Source organism: Ammospiza nelsoni, chromosome 14 (assembly GCF_027579445.1).
Source record: "Ammospiza nelsoni isolate bAmmNel1 chromosome 14, bAmmNel1.pri, whole genome shotgun sequence".
NCBI lineage: Eukaryota > Metazoa > Chordata > Aves > Passeriformes > Passerellidae > Ammospiza > Ammospiza nelsoni.
In genome coordinates, this window is record NC_080646.1 from 276,581 (window position 1) to 297,334 (window position 20,754).

The following is a 20,754-nucleotide window of genomic DNA, read 5'->3' on the forward strand; positions in this document are numbered from 1 at the left end:
TATTCCACTCTGCCCTCTCCACAGCCTTCCTTTTGGTTTCTCTGCCAGCCTTTGCTCCTGCCTGCCATTTGCAGCACCTACATTGTGATGCCTGATGCCTGTTGTCTCTCTCTTAAGATCCTGCTGTGATTTTTTTTGCCAGAGCTGTCCTTCCTTGTCTGTAGAGCATTGCAGCATTTGCTACCCAAACAGCAGGCAGGGCACCTGCTGGAATGACACTGCTGTCCATGAGGGTGTTAGCAGCCTTTGCACCCCTGTGCAGGCTTTGAAGACAGAGTTAAAATAGCAGGTTCCCAGGAATCCATTTTGGGGCAGCTGGTATCTTTTCCAACAGGCTGCTGTCTGGTTCAGGGCAAGAATGGAATCTGAGGCAGTTAAGCATGACTGGAAGGAGAAAATACACTCTGCACAAAGAGAAACCTTGCACTAGGATTTGGCTCATGTAGTTCACATTGCCTTGGTTGCATTTCTTTCTTACTTGCAGTGACAGAACTGGCTTGTCCCTTCTGCTTTGCTCTCGGTGTCTGACGGGCGGTGTGGGAAGCTTTGTTGTGCCTAGGGGTGCCCTCGTGTAGGCTGACAAGTGCGGCCAACCCCAGCGCTGGCAGAAGGCACGACAGATGTATGCTGCTTCTGGGAAATGCCCTGGGAGAAGTCCCTTCTTTGAGCTCAGCGTCATTAGGAGAACACTAGGGTTTATCCCAGCGTCACTAAGCGCTCGCTGGGGTTTGATCCTGTCCCCCTGGCCCTTGTGCCACCCCTGGGTGCTGAGAGCTGACTGCACTGTGCAGGAGCACCCTGCTGGTCCCGCTGTGCTGGGGATCCGCCTCAGTCCCTCTGCTCCTATCCTCCTGGCCTTTTGGCACTGCTTGTGTTTGCTCCAGTTTTACAGCCTTGATTTATAAACCTCCTTATCCTTTCCACCGAGAGTTCTAGACAGGTCATCTTCCCTTGTTTTCCCTAAAGGTTTGCAGGTGCTGAGTTAAATTAGGATCACCATTTTTAAAACCTTATTTTCTGGGGCAAGAAGGACCAGAATGTTGCCACTGAAAACTCACATGGTTCATGAATTTGTTTAAAGTAGGAATTGGAAAAGAGGTTGGTAACAGGTGCACACAGTCTCTCTGGGCCTGCATTAGGGATGCTATTACCACAACAGTAAAACCTTACTTGAAGAAGAAAATGATATAAAACTAAATGGATTGGATGACTTGAGATTCCCACCTTTAAACTTTTAAAATTCCACATTAGGGCTGGTAATTCTCAATAGCTCAGATAATAAACACTTCTTCGGCCCTGAAGCATCAGAAAGATGAAAACATCATTCTCAAATTAAGGAAGAAAAGCCTAAATATGTGACTGTATTGTAATAGACAAGAACAACAACAACAACAATAATAATAATAAACAACTGTACCTGCAAAGCTACCTAAAAGAATAAAATACTTCAGGGATTAAAGGTTACTTTAAATAGAACTATACTGACAATCAAAGGGTTGTCACAACATTTCAGAAATGGTTATTTAAAAATAAGAAAACTTGACAAAAGTGGGAAACACCTTTTTGGTCAGAATTTAGGCTAACATACAGATTAAAATGATACGTATACCTGTAAATAAGAAAGGAGATAGGAAGACTCATTGAACAGTTGCAGAGAAAGATACAGTATTCAACAAAAATGAGTCCTTTAAATGCATCCTAGTGCAGCCTGTAGAAAAGAGTAAAAATTGCTGTAAAAATCACTGTAAAAATTGCAGAAATTAAGATAGCCAAGAGGTTTTGGGGAGTGATTTGCCAAAGACTTGAACAAGTCATTGGTTCATTTGTTTGATTGAAAGCAGATAGCGTGTGGAAGTCAGTAACTGGATAGTCTAAGCAAAGAAATCTTCCAAATGCAAACAAATCCTTGTGCTTCTTGGCAGTTTTTTCTGTCCTGTGTGCTGTCTGCTCTTGGATGTGCTGTGATTGCCTTGTGCAGTGAGAGCTTGAAAGCTGGGATGTAGACTAATGGAGAGGTCAGCAGAACTCTGCATTTCACACAAAGGTGTGGGGAAATAAATTTAAATCTAATAAATTTAAAATAATATCTGGGCTATGTCTGGGTCAGGCCACGGTTATTCTTTGTCCCAAGGTTCTCAGAAGATAGTATATTCTTGATTAGAATGTATTTTCTTATTAAAGCCTTTGGCCTATAGTTTTTTAGAAAATCAAATGTTTTTGAGCTTGAGATGGTAGGCAGCTTGGAGTTTTTGTTTAGAGAAGCATGACCTTTAGACTCATTGTAAGACTTATGCTTTAGCTGCAGTTCTTGATATCTCATACATCAAAAAAACATACAGCCTTCATTTATATAAAACTGTTTTAAACATCATAGTAGAGAAAAACATGGAGATATGACCATGGCGTTTGAAAATAACAGAAAAACATTTCAAGAACTGACTTTTTATATTTATGCTGGCCTAGGGAAAGACCCTGTCTATAGCTTATTATTATTTATGATCCAGGATATTCCTGTCAGTGTGATACTAGCTAAGGTGTGTAGTCATTAAATAAGTGTTCACATTTTTAACAATTTAATTCCATGTTTAATTCCATATCCTAGTCAGAAAGGAACTACACCTAACATCACAGGAAGCTTTGTGGCCTTTTCAAAGCCATGAGGACAGGGAACAGCCTAAAGACAGGATCTTTGTTTCAAACCATAGTTGTCAGTTTGACAAAATGGAAAAAAGTGGTTTGAGGCTTTTTAGCATAAATAGGGAAACGCTCCCTGTCTCTTTCTAATTCAATATGTAAAATAAATCCATCCTTGGATCAGAGAATAATAGTGTCTTTAACCTTTCATGTTTGACTGGTCGTTGGAGTTGAACCTCAACGAGCCTCATCTTAGCAGTGGTCCTGGTGCCCGCTCTGTGAGGTTCCATACCTGTCAGGTGAATCTCCTGATCTCCTAAAGGACTGATGAAATGGAAATTACCTTGAAGCTCAGTGCCCCTTTCTTAGGAACTGGAAGAGCCTTGAAGATAGGCGAGTGCTTCCCTTACTAGTTCCCTTTTGCTTCTGATGACTATTTTTAGGTTTATTGCTAAATGTTGTTTTCTTTAAAAGCTAAAAAGAAGAGATTATCTGCAGCTGCTATCTGATCATATGAAGGCAGTGGGGCTGCCTCAGAGAACATGTGTGCAGGAGGCTGCTTAGGCCACTTAAATACAGGTGCATGGTAAAAGCAGCAGCTACTTTAAGAACCTCTTCAGTTTTGAGAAGTGTTTTGCTGGTCAAACAGTACACATATGCCAAGAACTGTGCTTTGTGAAAACCACCATACCTTGTAAATTACTTTTGCTTTGTAAACGTCCACTTGCAATGTATAAAAATATGCATTCCAGTTTGCTGGGTGTGAACATATAACTAAGAGTGGAAAGTGAGAGGGAAACTAGAGACAGTAGATGCACCTAGCTTCAGACATTAATTTCATAGAGATAGCTGTTTCTGATGTAAATTCTCAATAGCAACTGGACGATGCAAAATTTTTGTGACATAAAGAAGTATTTTGAAGCAAAAGAGAAAAGAGCACGACATATTGTTGAAAAAATATAGTTTCTTGTAAAATAAGATCATGGATGGAAGATAACAAATTGGTCTGTTTATATATTAAAAAGGTTTTAATGCATTTAAGGATATCCAGCTAGTTCATACTTTAGTTGTACTTGCGTGAGTGTTAATAGGAAGGGATTTTGAAACAATTACTAATATCAGGAAATGTCCTGATTAGACAGTAAAATCTAATTTTGCTGCTTGAAATAGAATATATCAATATTAAAAAAAATCAATGCAGAAAGAGATCATGCTACTCCAAATATCCTGCTAGGGGCTAAATTTGATCACTGTTGTAGTGGGTGTAGAAAAGGAAAAGGCTTGTAGAGTTGTGTGTCATTGTATGAAATGGCCCGGGGTATATGCCCTTCCAGAGTGTGCAATGGGAGCTGCCCTTCTGGAGTGCTCTGAAAAATCTGCTGATGGCAGTGCAGTTTGCAGTGTGGGCCAGTTCTAGAGCAGACTATGTGATCCCCTCCCTTCCCTCCTGCACCATTGGCGCTGCTCTCTGAAGTGACAGACACATCTCAGTGTTGTGGGTTCATTAGAAAAGACCCCAAGAACTGCCTAAGGGGTGAAATTCTCCCTGGGCTAGCCATCTGGGGCAGTTCTTGCACTGAAGTGGATGATGCTAACTCAAATACTAAGAAGCTTAGCTTATATGAAGCAGTAATAGCAAATACATCCTCCTGCTTTGTCTTCAGCACTCCTACATAGCAGCACCTTTAAGGTAATATCCTTTGCTCACCTGGTGCATCTTTAAACTTAAAAAGGGGACTGCACATTTGGTTTGCAGTCATCTGCATCCCCACCTGTTTACTTGGCTCTTTACTTCTGACTCCTTTTTTACTTTGACTATGCAAAACTCTTCAACTTGTGTTATACTGGTTATGGTGGGATGACAGGTACAATGGGTAGTGATAATGACCCCCTCTGTTTCAAAGAATGTCCATTGTAGTGCACAGGGGACCTATAGCGTGGAGCTATTTTCTTCATAGTTTGTCCTTTGAGAATATTTTAACCTTTGGTCTTTTTAAAATATGATGCAATGTTACCTGTCCTAAACATACAGAAATTTAAGATGTTTGATCCAGTGCATTGATTTTTCCTCAGGTTTACAGATATTTGCCACTGATTGATGTCATCTGAAAGCTACAGAAAGGAAGGTTCTGATTTGGGGGTTTTTAACTTTTAAAACTTAAAATTCTGTGATATTTCTATTTCTGAGCATTGCATCGTGTCTGACAGTCCTTCCAAAACCACTGAGGGAGACCTGCTGTGCAGCTGACAGGACATCTCCAGCTTTCACATTAATTCTGGAATCTAAAGTAAGCCAGCATCATGTGTACAGCAAGCAGGGCAGTGAGAGTGATTTCAGTTTTTGCTGTGGGGAAAAAATCAAAAAAATCACTACTGCCAACTAGCACACCATGAAGTAATCTGTATATTCCAATGCTGGACTGGGATGCCTGCGACCAGCAAAGGAGAAACCAGGAGGCACAATTATTTGCAAGTGCCTTGGAGCTGATGCTGATTATGAAACAAGTTGCAAGGTTCTCAGAAAACAATGTAAACATTTATCTGAAAACATGCCGGAAATAAGTCTCCAGAGGTTGCATATCTGGTATTCTTGCCTCACTCATTGGCATTCATTGTCTGTCCAGCGTGGTCCAAGCTCACCACTGGCCCGTGTCCGTGCATGAGCAGCCAGGTGCTGGTGTGTGGTGTCAGGTACATCTGTCCCGTAGCAGGGGTGCTTCGTGTCGCTCGTTTTTAACTGCAGGAGCAGCTCTGCAGCTGGAGTCCGACGTGAGGTTCCAGTTTGAGACAATTAAGCCGAAGGCGCCCGAGGTGGGATGGAGAGCAGCCCTCCGGCAGCCCGTGAGGACAGAGAGGCCCGTGAGGCCCAAGGGCGATGTGAAAAGCGTTCAGGCAGCGCCGAACCCGCGCTGGCCGGGCTCTGACCTGTGTCGGGTATTTCGGAGCGCGGGCCGCGGTTTGACCCCAGTCGGGTGTTTGGCAGCGCGGGACCGGAGCTCGGTGCACGCCGTTGCCCGGAGATCGGGAGCCGGGGCCTCTGCGGGCCGGCCGCGGAGCAGCGGAGCAGGCCAGGCCGCCCGTGGGGGGCCGGGGCCGGCGCGCAGAGGGTTAAAGCGCTGCGCTCGGGTGGGGCCGCGGCGGCGCCGCCCCCTCCGTGACACGGCACCGCTCGCCGCAGCCCGGGCCGGGCCGTGCCGTGCCGTGCCGGCGCATCCTCCGCGCTCAGCGCAGCCCATCGGCGTCGCTTCCCGGCAGGATGGTAGGTGCATCTTCCTTCCCCACCGGCCTGGGGCGAGCAGCGAAAGGTGCCGGGGCGGTCGGGAGTGAGGAGCCCCGGTATCGTGGAGGTTGCGGGATGGAGGCGGCGGCGCTTTGTTCGCGCTCGGATGCTGCTCGTTGCTTTGGAAGACGTTGGTCGGCGGGGAGGACGGGCCCTTCTGGGGAGGTAGCGGGGGATGTCGGTGACGGCAGGCGGACCTGTCCGGGCTCTGCGCTCCTGTGCGCGGTCCCGCCGAGCTGCTGGGGCTGCGCAGCCCCGGCAGAGTCGCAGGTGAGCAAACGCACCTGCGCGGAGCGCTCATAGCGGGTGCGGGTTTATTGCCTTGGAATTTGGGGGGTTGAGGGGGATTAGTGACAAGAGGGGAAGGTGACTGCGGATGGAGCTTGGAGTTTCTATGATCTGCGGACCTTCCCCCTTCTCAGCTGTTTGTGCTCGAGTATAGGAACAAAACCCAAATTCCCCAGCTGCTCAGCTGTTTGCTGCGCTTGTGTCCTTAGCTCAGACACAGAGAAGAATGTATGAAGATGGGTTTAGAGAAGAATCTGGAGAAAGTATTCTGCCTGTCAGGAACGTAAGGAGTCCTGCATCATTATGTTTTATCCCAGTATAGTTTTCTGACCCTGAAGATGGTGTGCTGCTGGAGAACGGAGGAGGTGGTACAAGGCATCTCAGAGATGCTGCCTTTGGGCAAGGCTTGGTAAAAGACAGCATTAGCGTCTGTATCACCGTTCAGCTGATGCTGGAATGAGGCTAATACCAGGCAGGAGGGGGGAGGGTTGTTAAGGTGGACTGTCGTGCTATCGATTTGATGGAAGAGAGATGCAAGGCCTGTCTTCTTTTGCAATTTCTCTGTCCTTTGGTGCTGCACACTTGCATATGAAGTCTGAAGTCTATGAAGTAGCTGAAGTCTGACTTCAAGCTTCACAACACTACATGCTTCCAGTACAGGAAACCAAAAAGCATCCAAATGTGTCCAGTAGGTGGGAGAGAAAAAAGGGAAGGTTCCCCTAAAATGTGAGTCATGCAGCCTTTCTGTGGCAGCAGAAGGAGAAGATGTGGCCAGTCTTGGAGCTGATTTTCACCCTAGTAGGCTATAAGCAGAGACTTTGTGCTTAAGAAGTGAGAATAACAAAATGCTTTCTTTTTCCTAGCAGTAGTCCTTTGTCATCCCTCACCTTGCTGGACTGCCCTTGTAACACAGAGGGATAAGGGGCCAGCTGTCTCTTTATCATCAGCTCTCCTGCTTTACCAGTGGTACTGTGTGATGATGATACTGCTGCAGTCACAGACACATGAGGTTCTATTTTAATAGGGTATCTCTGGCATTCGTTAGTGTCGCCACCAGCAAGCTTCTTGGTAAAAGTGTTAAATTATCTGTATGCTAGAGCTGAAATGTGTTGAAGTATTTCAAAACATGGCCTTTTATTTCCAGGGTTCAGAACTAGAGGCGCAAGAGCATGGTTTGGCACTTTGCATAGACTTGGGTATGTGACTGTGAATATCTGTCAGACACTGTTGTTTTGGCTAAGAGGGAAAAAGAGAACAAGCAAAACCTTGTAAATCAGGGAGGGAGCAATGAAAAAAAGTCAGTAGAGATACCAACAAAAGCTCTCTTAATATAGAAGAGAGGGGGCTGCGAGCGATCAGACTGGGACTGTCAGTGCTTAGGGAGGGGAAAAGGAGGGAGCTGTAATCACTGTGTCATTGATCCTACAGTGAGCTCGGAGGGGAGGAGCATGGCTGCTGCACACTCACACACGCAGAGACACACGCACACACACACTGCGGCAAATTCTGCAGCTGGTGCCTGCTGGCTTGTGACTGCAGAAAAAACAAGCTCCGGTTCAAATTCTCTGATCTCAGAGACGAGGCTGTTTCTATTCCAAGTTGCTCTGGTTCCGCTGTGAAAAGCCCTGCAGGCTGGGCATTGTTCCAGAATGACGGGGATTCCTCTTTCTTCTGATGGGGTAGAGGCCCTTTTGCTGTGTCAGGTCAGTACCCTCTCTGTTTCCTTGATGACTTCACACTGGTTGGCTGCATCCAGCCTCTGTTGCTGTCCTTATAATTTCTCCAGCAAGTAGTTACTGAGTTGGGACACATTTTTTTCTCCTTTCCTTTCCTTTCCTTTCCTTTCCTTTCCTTTCCTTTCCTTTCCTTTCCTTTCCTTTCCTTTCCTTTCCTTTCCTTTCCTTTCCTTTCCTTTCCTTTCCTTTCCTTTCCTTTCCTTTCCTTTCCGTGATCTGGCAAGGCCAGGCTGTGAGACCTTCTGCCCTACTCCCATTCTGCAGATAGAGAGATGTGTAGCTTTGCAGTAGTTTCTTTCCTGACAAAACAATCTACCTCCTGTCATGTCCTTTTGCCACTCTTCGTCATTGTCTGTCATGCTGGCATACCTGAGTCACATCTTCAGCAGGTGTGGTGGTAAATGGATGGTAGACTGGATCACAGGAGCATGGTGAGCAATTGCCAGCTTTTTGGTGAAAGCAAGGAAGCTGCATGTGTGTGAACAAGAGGTGCAATGTGTCTCCAAGGGGCATGGCTGGACACCAGGGGAGGCACAGAAGAGTAGTTCCTCAGCACGAGTTTCTGTGGGATGTGACTTGTGCTCTTTGTACATGGTCAGACACAGACCTTCCTAGGTAACTTCTGGGATGCATCTTGCAAAGGAAGAAGAAACTCAGAAGCAGATAAAGATGCAGTAATAGATTCTTGTGATAGGCGTCTGAGTACAGAGATCTTGGTGGACGCTGCTTCTAGCAGAGCCCAGGGTGCTTGTGACAGGCATTATCACAGGCTTTCCACTGCTCCTCGATGGGCAGAAGAGAGGGGCCTCCAGACCCTGAGAGGAGATGCTATGGGAGCAGTTCAGGTAAGTCTGGTTAGTACACGGAGACCCGACAGTAGCAGCTAGCTTAAAACACAGGGAGTATCTTCCAGCCTGTTAGGCAAAAGTACCTGTGGAAGAAGGGCAGCTGATAGAGACCCTCCATCAGCCCAGAAACTGTGTATGGAAGGAAGGAGAGCAAGCTATGTGTAAATGAATGCCAAAAATTTATTCTGGGGGGAATTTACTGAGGTGGAAAAAAGATTTATTTTTCTTTCCCCCTCAAAAATCATGAACGTTCTGGACTCCAACACCAGCACAGTAGCTGTTGACAGGAAAGATTAGAGAAAGTATTGAGCTAACTTCTTAATTTGTATTATTTTTTTCTCCATTCCCTTAGAGGTGCTTGGGTGCACAGTTATGAATTCCTCTTACAAATACCCCTGCTGTATTTGCCGTAAACACTTTCCTTCTAAAACATTGAAAATGTTTCAATTAAACATTGGCATTAACAAGCTTCTGCCAGTTTTTTGCAAGCTGGTGGAGCAGGCAGGGGATCAGGGTCAGGGCCTCGGTGGGAGCAGTGCGCATCTGCTTGTCCTGCGCTCCCCCTCGCACACCAGCTGCCAGCTCACGACGTGGCTGTCCCTGAGCACGCTGCCACCTGCACAGCTGCGAGTTTTGGCTCGCAAGGGGAGCTGAGAGTAGGGCAGTGGGCAGCAGGGAATGTGGAGGAAGCTGGGATTATGGTGGTGGAACACAGCAGGGTGGCTGCACAAAAAGCAGTCTTCATTAGCTCATGCTTTGCTGTGCCTAAGCTCTGTGGCTTTTTACCTTTGCTTCACACTAAAGAAATGGAGATAGATTTCTACATGTGGTGACTTTAGATCAGTTTCCTTCCTCTCATAGCTTCCTCTCCAGGATCTCAAAAGTTAGTATTGATGGCACAATTAGTTATGTATCCAGCTCTTCAGGAAGTTTCTGTCCCTCTGATGCTTTATTCACAGATGAACATGAGCACCAATCTCCTTGGCCAGCAGGGTCTTAGTTCTCCTGAGACAGCCCTTGAAGTCTTGCTCAACCGATTTCTCAAATGCATAGAACGTTACTGGGTTGACTTGGTTTTTTGGTTTTATTTTTTAATGAGGAATACAATTTTGATTAATTTCTGCTTTTTTGAAAAGCAGCATTATCTCAATATCAGTATTTGGAAAGATATTAGTGAGTCCTTTCTTTCTTTGCTTACTTTCCTTACTTTCTTTGAAAGTAAAGGCTTGAATATTTCCTCCAAGAAGTTGAAGGCCGAGAATCACCAGCTAAAGGAGACTTGCAAATCACAGAGGGGCAGGATTCAATATGCATGTCGGTTATCAATACATAGCTACAAAGCTACTGAATAACATTTGTCTCTCTTTGCACGTGTTACTGTCACTCATGCACCTTCTTGCAAGGCACTGAAGTCTTTGGCAATGTGCTAGAACCTACCTTGGGGCTGTAAAAGTTCAGTGCTGTTTTTCACAATGTGCTATAGCTACAAACAAACTGTGTTTAAGAAGCATGGCAGCATAACTGGCTTCCTCTATTGACTTTCAAGTTGAGAAATTCAGTTAATTGCTTTTGCACTTTGCTAACCTTTTATTTCACTGATATCACCTGTCCATTCTCTATTAAGCTTCAGTGTCATAATTTTAAGTAATTGAAGAGAAAAACTAGAAGGAAAAGACCATTAGTAGCTCCCTGTTGAAAATTGTCTGAGGAATGTCAGTGTCCTCAGGAACTCCAGATGTTCTTAGAAGAGAAATGGGCAAGAAGCCAGTGATTTTTCTTCTGGGTGACTAGATTTATGTTCTGAAAAGCTTGCTTAAAATGGATTAAGAGGGGTAAGTTAAATTGCAGCACATAGACAGAAATGCAGACACTACCCAAGCCATGTAAGAAGTCAATGGCCTCCATCAAAAATTACTCCTTTGCACAAGGGTAAAACATTGGATAGGGTGGCTCTCTGCGCCTTTGATCCACGTAGCATCTTTCTGAAGAGTCAGCTTGCAGGCTGATAGGTGTAATACGTGTTTTGGCCCAGTTCTTTGTTGCTAGATTTGTGTCAGTTTCATTTGTTAGGGCTTTTCTTCTTGCTGTTGGTCCACACTCAAAGGCAAAGACCATTGCTAAGGAAGAGGGAGGCATGGGAGCAAGAAAGGTTTCCATGCCTGCATGGATGTGAGGGAACTGAACAATAAGAGGCCCCGAGAGAAGCATTTGTGGTGATGGAAGCCTCTCTTGGTCCTTTTTATTCTCCCTGGTTAGTACGTTCAGTTCCTGATTGCGCTGTGTAATCTGCAAGCTGAAAGGCACCTGTCTGGATGGGGTGGCATTGTGAAGCAGGGGCTCCTGAGGTGGAATAAGACTGGAGTGAGCTTGTTTCAAGCAGACTGGTGAGAGGCAGTGGCTGAGAGGGCAGAACGAGGGGAGGATGGCCTGGACTACTCTGCTGGAAACCTCCTTGGCTGCTTGCAGGGCCCTCTCCCTCCACTTCTAAATGGACAGGCCCTGTGTTTGCTGGCAGAATGGAGAGGAGGCCTTGAAGTTCTCAACTTTGAAATAACTTTTTGTATCAAATTCATTATTGTTGTACTCCACCACAAATCAAATCCCAGGAACACAGACCACGCAGAGGATCTACCAAGGGTCACCTAGATTCAGGAGTGCAAAGTCAAGATGCAACAAAGAAAGCTGTTGGCAGGGGAGAGCTGCTTCTTCTCAAGGGCTAGCAGAATGTGGTCCTGTGCTTCACCAACCACCTCAGCCACTCGGAGTTCACAGCTGGTTTAATATCTGTATCTTCATGGGGGCTGACATCCGGCAGGTCATCCTAAAAACAAGCAAGAGAGAGAAGAAAAGCTACTTGGAATGAGACTGTTAATAATATGCAATAGGAATGAGGTTTAAAGAGTCCAAACAGTTGCTGTAAGTCAGAGGCAGGACTCTCTTACAAAAATTTGGCATCTCAATAAGCAAACAGGAGGAAATCTCAGAGTTATTTTCCTGTGTGTGCAGTCATCCCCTCTTTTATACAATTAATTTCTCCCTACCTCAGGCAGTTTATTTGTCATATTGATCAGTTGAGGGAAAAAAAAAGATAAATAGAACAGATCATCATGAGCTGCTGTGCCTCCAAGTCAGTCAGAGTCAGTTTTACCCAGATACTTCTCAACTAAGAGAAACATGCAGTTTTCTTCAGTCTGTGCTATGTTCTTGTTGTAAGAGCATGTGTTAAGGAATGCATATTCTTATAAAAATTAAGGGATAATAAGCTGTCTAACTTCGTGACTTACAGGAGTCTTCATCTCTGGAACACAGAACAGGGTATCTGCCTCATGCCAGTGGGAGTGGTTTTATGGAACTTCTGTTTCAGGGACTTCAGCAACTCCTAGCTGAAGTCTAGCTGACACAGGAATGGGAAACATTAGTTTGGTTTCCAAAGGGATCAGCTGTAATAAGTCTGTCAGGGCTTGGTGGAGTGAGGACACCAGATAAGAGGGTGTCTTAAGTTGTGTTCAGGTTTTCTTTTGTGGATTTCGCTGGAGACATTTAAAAAGTCGCAGCTTCAGGTGTTCACAGCTGGAGGCCATGTCTCTGTGCAGGGCTTCATTCCTGGTTTATGTGAATGCCGCACACTGTTCCTCAGCAGAAGGATACAAGGCCTGCATGAGTCAGCAAAGCTGCTGCAGGAAACAGAATATTTTTGTGGCCAATCTAGCAGCTGACAAACTATGTAAAACTGCTCACCTTATCAATTATCTCAGTGGTGGTATAACTTCCAGTTGCAAGGCAGTAAAAATATGAGAAATTATTTCCAAAGTGAGTACCTGCATCTTCAATTAGTGGTTCTAAAATGGCTGAGCTATCAAATTGCTCCTTAGCATAAGAGTGAGACAGTATGTGCAATTAGGGAGCAAAGAGATGGTTGCTATGGTTGACATGGTATAGAAATAGAGGTTGCCTGGGAGAGGAGCTCTAGATGGCATGAAAATACCACAGGGAGGAGGGAAGATGGAAAGCACAGGCAAGTGGTTAGCAGAAATATCTCCTGGGATGTGGCAAGTGCCCACAGCCTCCCACACCTTAAGGAATATTTCATTTCCTTCTCTGGCCCTGCTGCTGGTTCACCTTTGTAGTAAATGCCCAGGAGGCAGTCAGTCATTTCACAGAGCCTGCTCTTACCTTAAAGCATGAACAATTCTCCTGGCTTGCAGTAACGGTATGGGAAGGTGAGTTATGAAATATCTCCAGCATTACACATAAAAGGAAACTTGAGAACACTTTCAGATTCCTCAGCCCTCTTCATCCTGACAGATTCAGCAACATTTCTAGAAACCAGATCTTGTTCTCCTTCACTGCTGCCTGGTCCTCCCAGAAATATTCTTATTTCTACTGGCTATGTTTTTCCTTTCTCTGTCCATCCTAGTATGGTTCTCAATTAATTTTACTTTTTCACTCTGTTCCTGTTGAAAATCTTTTTTTTTCATTTGTGGAGCTATCTTGCTGACACTGTCTCCTTTCTTTAGCTTCTTAAACTAAGTTCTCTGATTGCAGAGTTATGCAGCTCTTAAGGCTTTTGCTCTGCCTCTGAGCTGTTCTGAAGTTTGCTTTTTGTGTCCCAAATCAGATGCTCTCTTCTTTTGTGGTGTTAGTACCTCACAGCTCCCCTTACACTGAGGGAGCTGGAACGCGGCAGTGTTTTGTGGGAGTGTATCTGTGACTGGTTGTCCTGTTTGTCCTCCCGGAGACAGCTGAGCGGTGTTGTGGTTGGAAGCTGGAGATGGGCCCTCGGAGGAGCGCAGAGTGCGTCCCTGCTCTGGCCCTGCTCTGGCTCCCCGGCGCTCCTGCCGTGCTGTGGGCTCCGCGCTGCGCGGCCAGGGCCCGTCAGGGCTGGCTGGGAGCCCTGCTGCCCTTGCTGCAGGTGCAGAGCGGCACAGCCGGAGACCCTGGTGCACGTGTGGGCATCGTGCAGAGAGGCCGCTCCTCTGCCTTCTGCTCAGCTTCAGTGTCACTGCAGTATGAGCAATAGCGGTCAATACACCACGTGTACCCCAAATTCCCCTCAGTCTGCAGCTGGGATATTAGCCGAAGCCAAAGCTGGTATCTGGAGATTTGCCCTTGTTAACTGGCATGAGTTGGTGTGGGTGTGCGTTCAGTCTGAACAGAATGCTTTGCTTCATAAAGATGTTTGAATCATCTTCCTTCTCTCTGCACGCTGCTTTGAGCATTCCTGTGCTTTGTTTATTCAATTCCTCCAGATAAGGCACATCTCCTAGTGCAAATCCACAGGACTTTATTTCAGTAGTGCTGTGTTTTTAACTGTGTGACTTGGTATCTCAATGTGAAAAATCATCAAACACTATTTTGAAATATTCATAAAAAATAAAAACTCTTACATATAGTAATATCTTCCTGCTTAAACACCATTGACTTCCCCTCCTTTTCTAGGTGCAGTTTAAAATCCCTCATTTAATGCTCTGGTTGAATCTGTGGCCTGTTTGGTGATGATTTCCACTGCTCCACAGGCAGCACATGGCTCTGCCCTGGCCCTCCTTGACAGGGGCTCAGCAGTTTGCTGCAGTTTCTTGCCTCCCAATTTTCAGATTATTTTCATATTTCTGTTAAAAATATGTTTCTCTTTGCTGGTACACAATGAATTTCTCAGAAAATCACTAAAGATTCCCTTTAAGGGGAAAGATTTTTTTTATTTAGCTATTGACAAATAAATATTTCTGTATTTCTGCGGTGCGTTTGAAGACCTAAAAATAGAAAGTATATGAAATAAATCTTAACAGTAGACTTTTTTCAGACTATGAGAGGCAGAGCACTTGCTGCTAGACCACAAAGCACTATCTGAAGCCAGTTTCTCATCATTCTCAGATGCTGAATCACACCAGCAAGCTAAAACTACAGCACTTTCCCAATAATCTTACGAAAATAAGTAGCTACTGCAGTATCACATGTTGTGTCAGGAGGGAAGGAGGCAGTGAGACGGCCCTTTTGCTGTGATCCCTGGTGATCTGCCTAAGCCCTTTGCTCTGCTCATCTCTGGAAAAGCAGCAACAGCTGGACGTGCCCAGGATTTCTGGGATTGCTGCATTGCCTCAGGCTCCGGAAGGCAGTGGTCAGGCACAGTGGGCACAGCAGCCACCCACCTAGGACTCAGAACGGCTCTTAGCTTTGCTGGGGGCTTTCTGCCAAGTTCTACCTGTATCCCTCACCTGATGTCTCTCTCCTTGCCTTGGCTGAGAGTCTCCTCTCACCTGGCAAAACACTGCCAGTAAATGGCAAGGAGGAACAGAGTGGGACTTGTCCTGTGATTGTGATAAACACATCCAGGTCTATTCCTGGGGTGCCAGAAACTGTGTTTGAGTTCCTGAGCTGGAACCAGCTCATGAGGACCTGAATGGTGAATCCACAGTTGTTGGCTATGTACTGGCTGCCAAAGCAGACTTTGTGTTTATTTTTTAACTCCTGAGCCTACCTCACTAGCTGGCAGAGCTCCTAGGTGTGTGTGAGCCAGAGCTGGTCCCACCTGCCAGCTGTGCACTGTTGAGGCTGTCTGCTCACGAAGGAGCTGTGCAGTGTGATGGTGCCTCCAGCAAGGGCACGCTCATTCCTTTCCCACCTGCCAGCTGTGCCCCGTTGAGGCTGTCTGCTCAGTGCTTCCAGCAAGGGCATGCTCATTCCTTTCCCACCTGCCAGCTGTGCCCCATTGAGGCTGTCTGCTCGGTGCTTCCAGCAAGGGCACGCTCATTCCTTTCCCACCTGCCAGCTGTGCCCCGTTGAGGCTGTCTGCTCGGTGCTTTCCCTCGCTGCTGGACGGCGTGGGGCAGCCCTGCTCTGCCAGAGGAGCGGGGCACAGGCTGTGTGTGTGCGCAGACCCTGCCCAGAGCTCAGCGCAGAACCTTGTCTGCTGTTCCTCTGGCCTTTACAATCTCCCACCAAGGAGCTGTGGCTTGCCGTACTTGGTACAGTCCTGGAGTGCTGGTGAATGACTGTGTTGTTTCATTCTCTGAATGGACACTATTTGGGGCTGGATCCTTTTTCTTCCACTGGCACTGAAGAAACTGCAGTTGGAGGCCTCACAGCCTCAGAATGAGACTGTTACTATCTCAGTGTTATTATGTAATTTCAGAGTGAAGGAAATGGCAGTCTTTCAGCTTGCAATAGCTCTGCAAATGCATACACTCCAAGAACCCTATGCATGGTTTCACTGTCTTCAGAGATGGATTTTGTTCAGTAAACATCAGGAAGAACACATCATCCCAGGTTCAGCTCTTTGCTGAAGTGTAGCAAAAAGGTACTGAGCCATAGCAATATCTAGGATCTTCTTGTTAGAGTCTTTTCAACAGTAACCCCTTGAAGAGGGATGTTCATGTCAGCTAAGACAGCCAGAAGTGAGGTAGAGTTGGTTTTTAATCACTGTAGTTTGTGAGCCTTGATGACATTTTCAGACTCCAAAACTTCTGTATTTTTTATCAATGTATTATTGGTGTTTACTTTACAGGTAGAACCTGGCCTGATAAACCTAAATAATTTTAGGGACAAAGAAGGGGGGAAGGGTGTGGGAAGGCCTAAGAGAGGTAATGTGGGATAAAGAATGCATCTTGGGTGGGAAGGGGCTGATTCCTATGTGGTCAGACAAGCAGTCTCCATCCTCTGGATGGCAAAGATGTGGGAGCTCTGCAGCCCAGATTTGAACCTGCTATCAGACAGGTACACAGACTGGTAAGTGAGATCTCTGCCCCGAGTTTTCTTTTATTGGCTAAACAGTCCCACCTGACTTCTCCTCTCATTGAGATGTGCCAGTCCTTTTGGCCCCTTTGCTCATTCTGATTTGTTGTACTGGTCAGAGCATCATGACTGATTTCAGCACTGTCACCTGAAAGTCACCCAGTGCTCTCGCCTAAGGCATCATTTCACAAAGGTGAGAAACTGGGTCCTGCTGCCCTGACACTTGATCTCTGATTTCAGCATGGTGAGCTCTAAGTGTGGTTCTTCCAGTCATGATTAACAGAATAAGACCTTTGAGATTTGATGGTCTGAAAGATTAAAGAAAATAACAAGCAGCATCTTGCATAGCCATCCTTGACAGCTCTTCAGACTAGCCCAGAATTTATTCTGCAGCTACAAGGGCTTTAGGTGTTTCCATTTAAAGCAGCAGAACACGAGGATCTGTGCTGTCAGCATGACCTCCTTTTCTGCCTTTACAGCCATCTGTCTGTTTGTAGGATCATCTCTCTCTCTCAAGCATCCTGTTTGTCACAGTTACCCCAGTGCACTGTCCTTTCTTCCAGCCCAGCCTGACCTCCACAGAAGAGACCTCTCTGCCTGACTGCTGAGCACTAAACCCACAGCATCTGCTCCCCTGTTCTCTCCCTCTGCCTCTTTGCAGGTGCAGCCCTGAATGGTTAGTTCATATCCACTCCCGAGCCAGTGTGGCTTTGCTCTTCACTTGCTATCCTCTGCCATAACCAAAGAAATTCTACACTCAAGGGACCATATAGTCAGAATATGTTATTTTGAAGGGACCCGTAGGGATCACCAAGTCCAACTCCCTGCTCCTCACAGGTCTAGCTAAAATTAAACCATGACTAAGAGCATCATTCAAATACCCCTTGAACTCTGATGGGCTTGGTGCTGTTGGCAATTCCCCAGGGAACCTGTTCCCACGGCTGCCCACTTTCTTCGTGAAGAACATTTTCTAATGTCCAATCTGAACACTGTTGATGCAATTTCATTCTATTTCCTCCAGTACTAGTGCTGGTCACCAGAGAAGGGAGATCAGCAGCTTCTCCTCTGCTGCCCTTCTTCAGAATGCTGTGAACAGCAGCAAGGGTACCTCAGCTCTTCTAGTATGTGAGCTATACATAGTAATGCCATGAGTCAAAACTACTTAAAAGACAGACATCAAGTTAGCAAACAAATATATGGTCATCTTTGTGTGGCATTCAGAGGTAAAGTACAAGGGCTTCATGATTTCCACTACTAAATACAAAGTTGATCAGTACAGTAGTGATGAAGAGACACGGAGGTGGCTAAATTTATAGATGACGCAGTTACTGACACATAGGAAAGTCTGTGAGGAACTTCAGCAACTAAATTGCACAGTCATGGTGTCCATTAAATTCACAGTCAAAAAAAAAACAAAGTCAAGCACACTAAAGAAATTAAACCTTCTAGACTCCCTAAAAGGGCTTAATAGTTTCATGGCAGGGTGGCATTTGGATTTCACTGTGTATCCTAACTGAAGATCTTTATTTGGTGCAAAGCTGATCTTAGGTTATGTTATGATGCATAAAAAAATAGGGTGGGGAATAATACAGAAAATACAATAATGACACCCTGTGAATCTTCTGTGCTCCTTCTTGTATACTTCTGTTCTTGCTCATCCTAGTGGCCATAGGGATAAATGATAGCAGTTCCTAGGGACTAAAGAAACTCTGCTCCAAAGAAACAAGTGGTAAAGACCAAGGGCTTTCTGCCTTGGTGGGGGCATGATGGATGGAAATATTTCCTGCAAGTGCACAAGGATCACTGCAGAAATCAGAATGTGCCTGAACACACAGAGTGAGGGTTCATACAAAATGACAAACGCAATACTACTGAAGAGAGGATATTTATTTAATGTAGCAGCTTCTGAGCATAGTTGGAGAGGGCTGCACAGGGTCAGGGATCTGTGTTCAGAATGCATCTGGAGATGAGCTGTGTCCAGATATTTCTTCCAGGTAAATTGAAGACAGCAGCCTTCAGGAGCCTGAGAAGGATATTCTTGAACTGGTCAGTGGAATGGAGGGATTTTCTTATTTGCAATGCACACATTTCACTGTGATGGAGCTCTAATAAGGACAAATGCCAGGAAGTGACCTGAACAGCATACTTCAAGCCCCCATGTCTGCAATGTCACTCATACCACTACACATTCCTGGTGTATATGCTTTTTGGTAGTGAGAGGAATGATGTGCCAGGCTGTGTGTTTAAATCCTCTGTCTGTGCAGCTGCTACCACAGGCTATACAGAGAAAGTGGCCAGCAAAGGGTTTCTCAGCCTGAAAAGCACTTGGATTCACAGAGCCCTTAGCTGGGCATGGGCTGCCTTAGGGCACTGTATTGCTGCCTTACTCACAGTTTGCAGCTCAGCCTGGAGTTCATGTGCTGTTCTGCTTTGCCTCTGGATTTAGTTAAAAAGTGTTTGGGGTATTGGCGTGCATGGGTCCATTGGTATTAAAGGAGTCCATGTTTCTGGAAATGGCCTATCTGTACAGCTCTGCTCCTGGATCGTCCTGAGAATGAACTGCTGCAACTGAACAGAGGGAATCTACCCTGCAGTATGCCAGGAGCAAAGTTATGGAGGGCTGCAGTGCTGCACAATGTCACAGAATTGGTTAACTGTAGGCTGGAAGGGACTTCTTGGGATTGTTTAGTCCAATCACATTTGTTCAAGAAGGGTAAGCGAAAGCAGATTTCCCAGGCCTGTATCCAGTTGTGTTCTTAGTATCTCTGGAGATGGATGTTCCACAACCTCTTTGTACAACCTATTTCAGTATTTTACCAGTCTCATAGTAAAAACAGTGTTTTCTTGTGTTTATATGAAATTGCCTATGGTTTAATTTGTGCCTCACATCCTGTCACTGAGCACTACTGAGTGTGCCTATCTTCCTCTTCTTCATTCCCTCCCATCAGGTATTTATTTATTCATTTTGAAAATATTCCCCCCCCCCCAACACACACACACTCAGCCTCACCTTGTAGGAAAACAATTAAGTCCCTTAATCATCCTCACAAGACTGAGTCTTCACACGACTCAGTCATTCCCCATCTGCCAGCAACTGCTGGCCCTGCAGCGTGAGCCTCCTCTTTCTTGCCCACGTGCAGGGGCCATTCCCGGGGGTGAGGGGCTGCCAGCAGAATGCTAACAGCCAGGCGTTGTTCACAGCCTCAGCTGCCTGGGCTGGGACCATGGCATGGCACTGAGAAGCAGTGTTTTCATGCCTGTTAGTGCTGCAGATGGGCCCCCTGCGTGTGCAGCTGGCCCTGTCACCAGTGCCGCCTGCAGGCTGCCGTCCCCCGCAGATGGCAGGGCCTGGAAAGATGGGCACAGGTGGGCACGGTGACCACACTGTGCCCAGGAGCCTCCCTGGCGTGTGGCACGAGGACAAGGCTGCTGGTGTTGGTGCTGTGCACCACACAGGGTTCCCCGAGGGATGTGGGAACCACTGCTAAAATTATGTCTGGGCTGTGCAGGCACCAAGGGGGCAGAGGCTGCGTCACTTTATCCCAGCAGCAATGCTGACTAACGGGGGCAGATCACTGCTCTTCTGGATGTCCCAAGCAGCAGGACTGGAGATCCTGGCATGGGAGAGCTGTGTGGATGCTGCGCTATGGATCCATGGAGATCCAGGGTGCTCCTTGTCAGCTCTTCTGGGACATCATCAGCAATGCCTTCACAATTATCATTGCCTCAAGGATTACTGTGGTTTTGTTTCTTCAGGCTGCACAGAATGCCCCAGGCACAGCTTCCTGGGCCGGCCTCCCACCCTCCCATGCCCATGGCTCACTTGCAATGTCCCTTCTGGGCACAGGAACTTGCTTCCCAGTGTCTCCAGCCATTCCACATCAGTGCCAGAAATGCCACTGAACTCAATGCATTTTGCACAGTGATGGTTTGGTTTTAGTCTAGAGGGGTGATTTCTAGCCAAACTGAAAAACAAGTTCAGAAAGCAGCTAGAGATGCTGAGTACAAATAATTCTGCTGAGAGCTTAGCTCTCTTTGGGCTGAAAGCTACTTCTGGGCTTATCTGTCTGATTAATTGCTAGAAAAACATTCCAGTAAAGTGAGTTTGATTTAAAGCTATGCTTGAATATTGACCTTCCATCCTTCCAATCCTTTCCATCCTTCCACCAGATTGATAGAGCTATTTTAGAAGAACTGAGATCTGCCTAAAAAGAGGCAATGGGAGGTTGTGGAGGGTGGA

At 46.1% G+C, this 20,754-nt stretch overlaps 1 protein-coding gene across 5 annotated transcripts in view; it reads left to right on the forward strand.

Moving 5' to 3' along the window:
- The window catches only part of MAP1A (microtubule associated protein 1A), a 50,483-nt gene that overhangs the window by 13,528 nt on the left and 16,201 nt on the right, over positions 1 to 20,754 (forward strand). The window contains exon 1 of one of the 5 annotated variants that reach the window (XM_059482134.1): positions 5,800 to 5,893. The exons of 2 other annotated variants lie outside the window; for them this stretch is intronic. The gene's annotated coding sequence lies outside the window, so the exon portion shown is untranslated. Of the gene's footprint in view, positions 1 to 5,799; positions 5,894 to 6,141; positions 6,185 to 7,701; positions 7,906 to 20,754 lie in introns of those variants that run through there. 2 more of the 5 variants (XM_059482135.1, XM_059482133.1) reach the window with 2 other exon arrangements.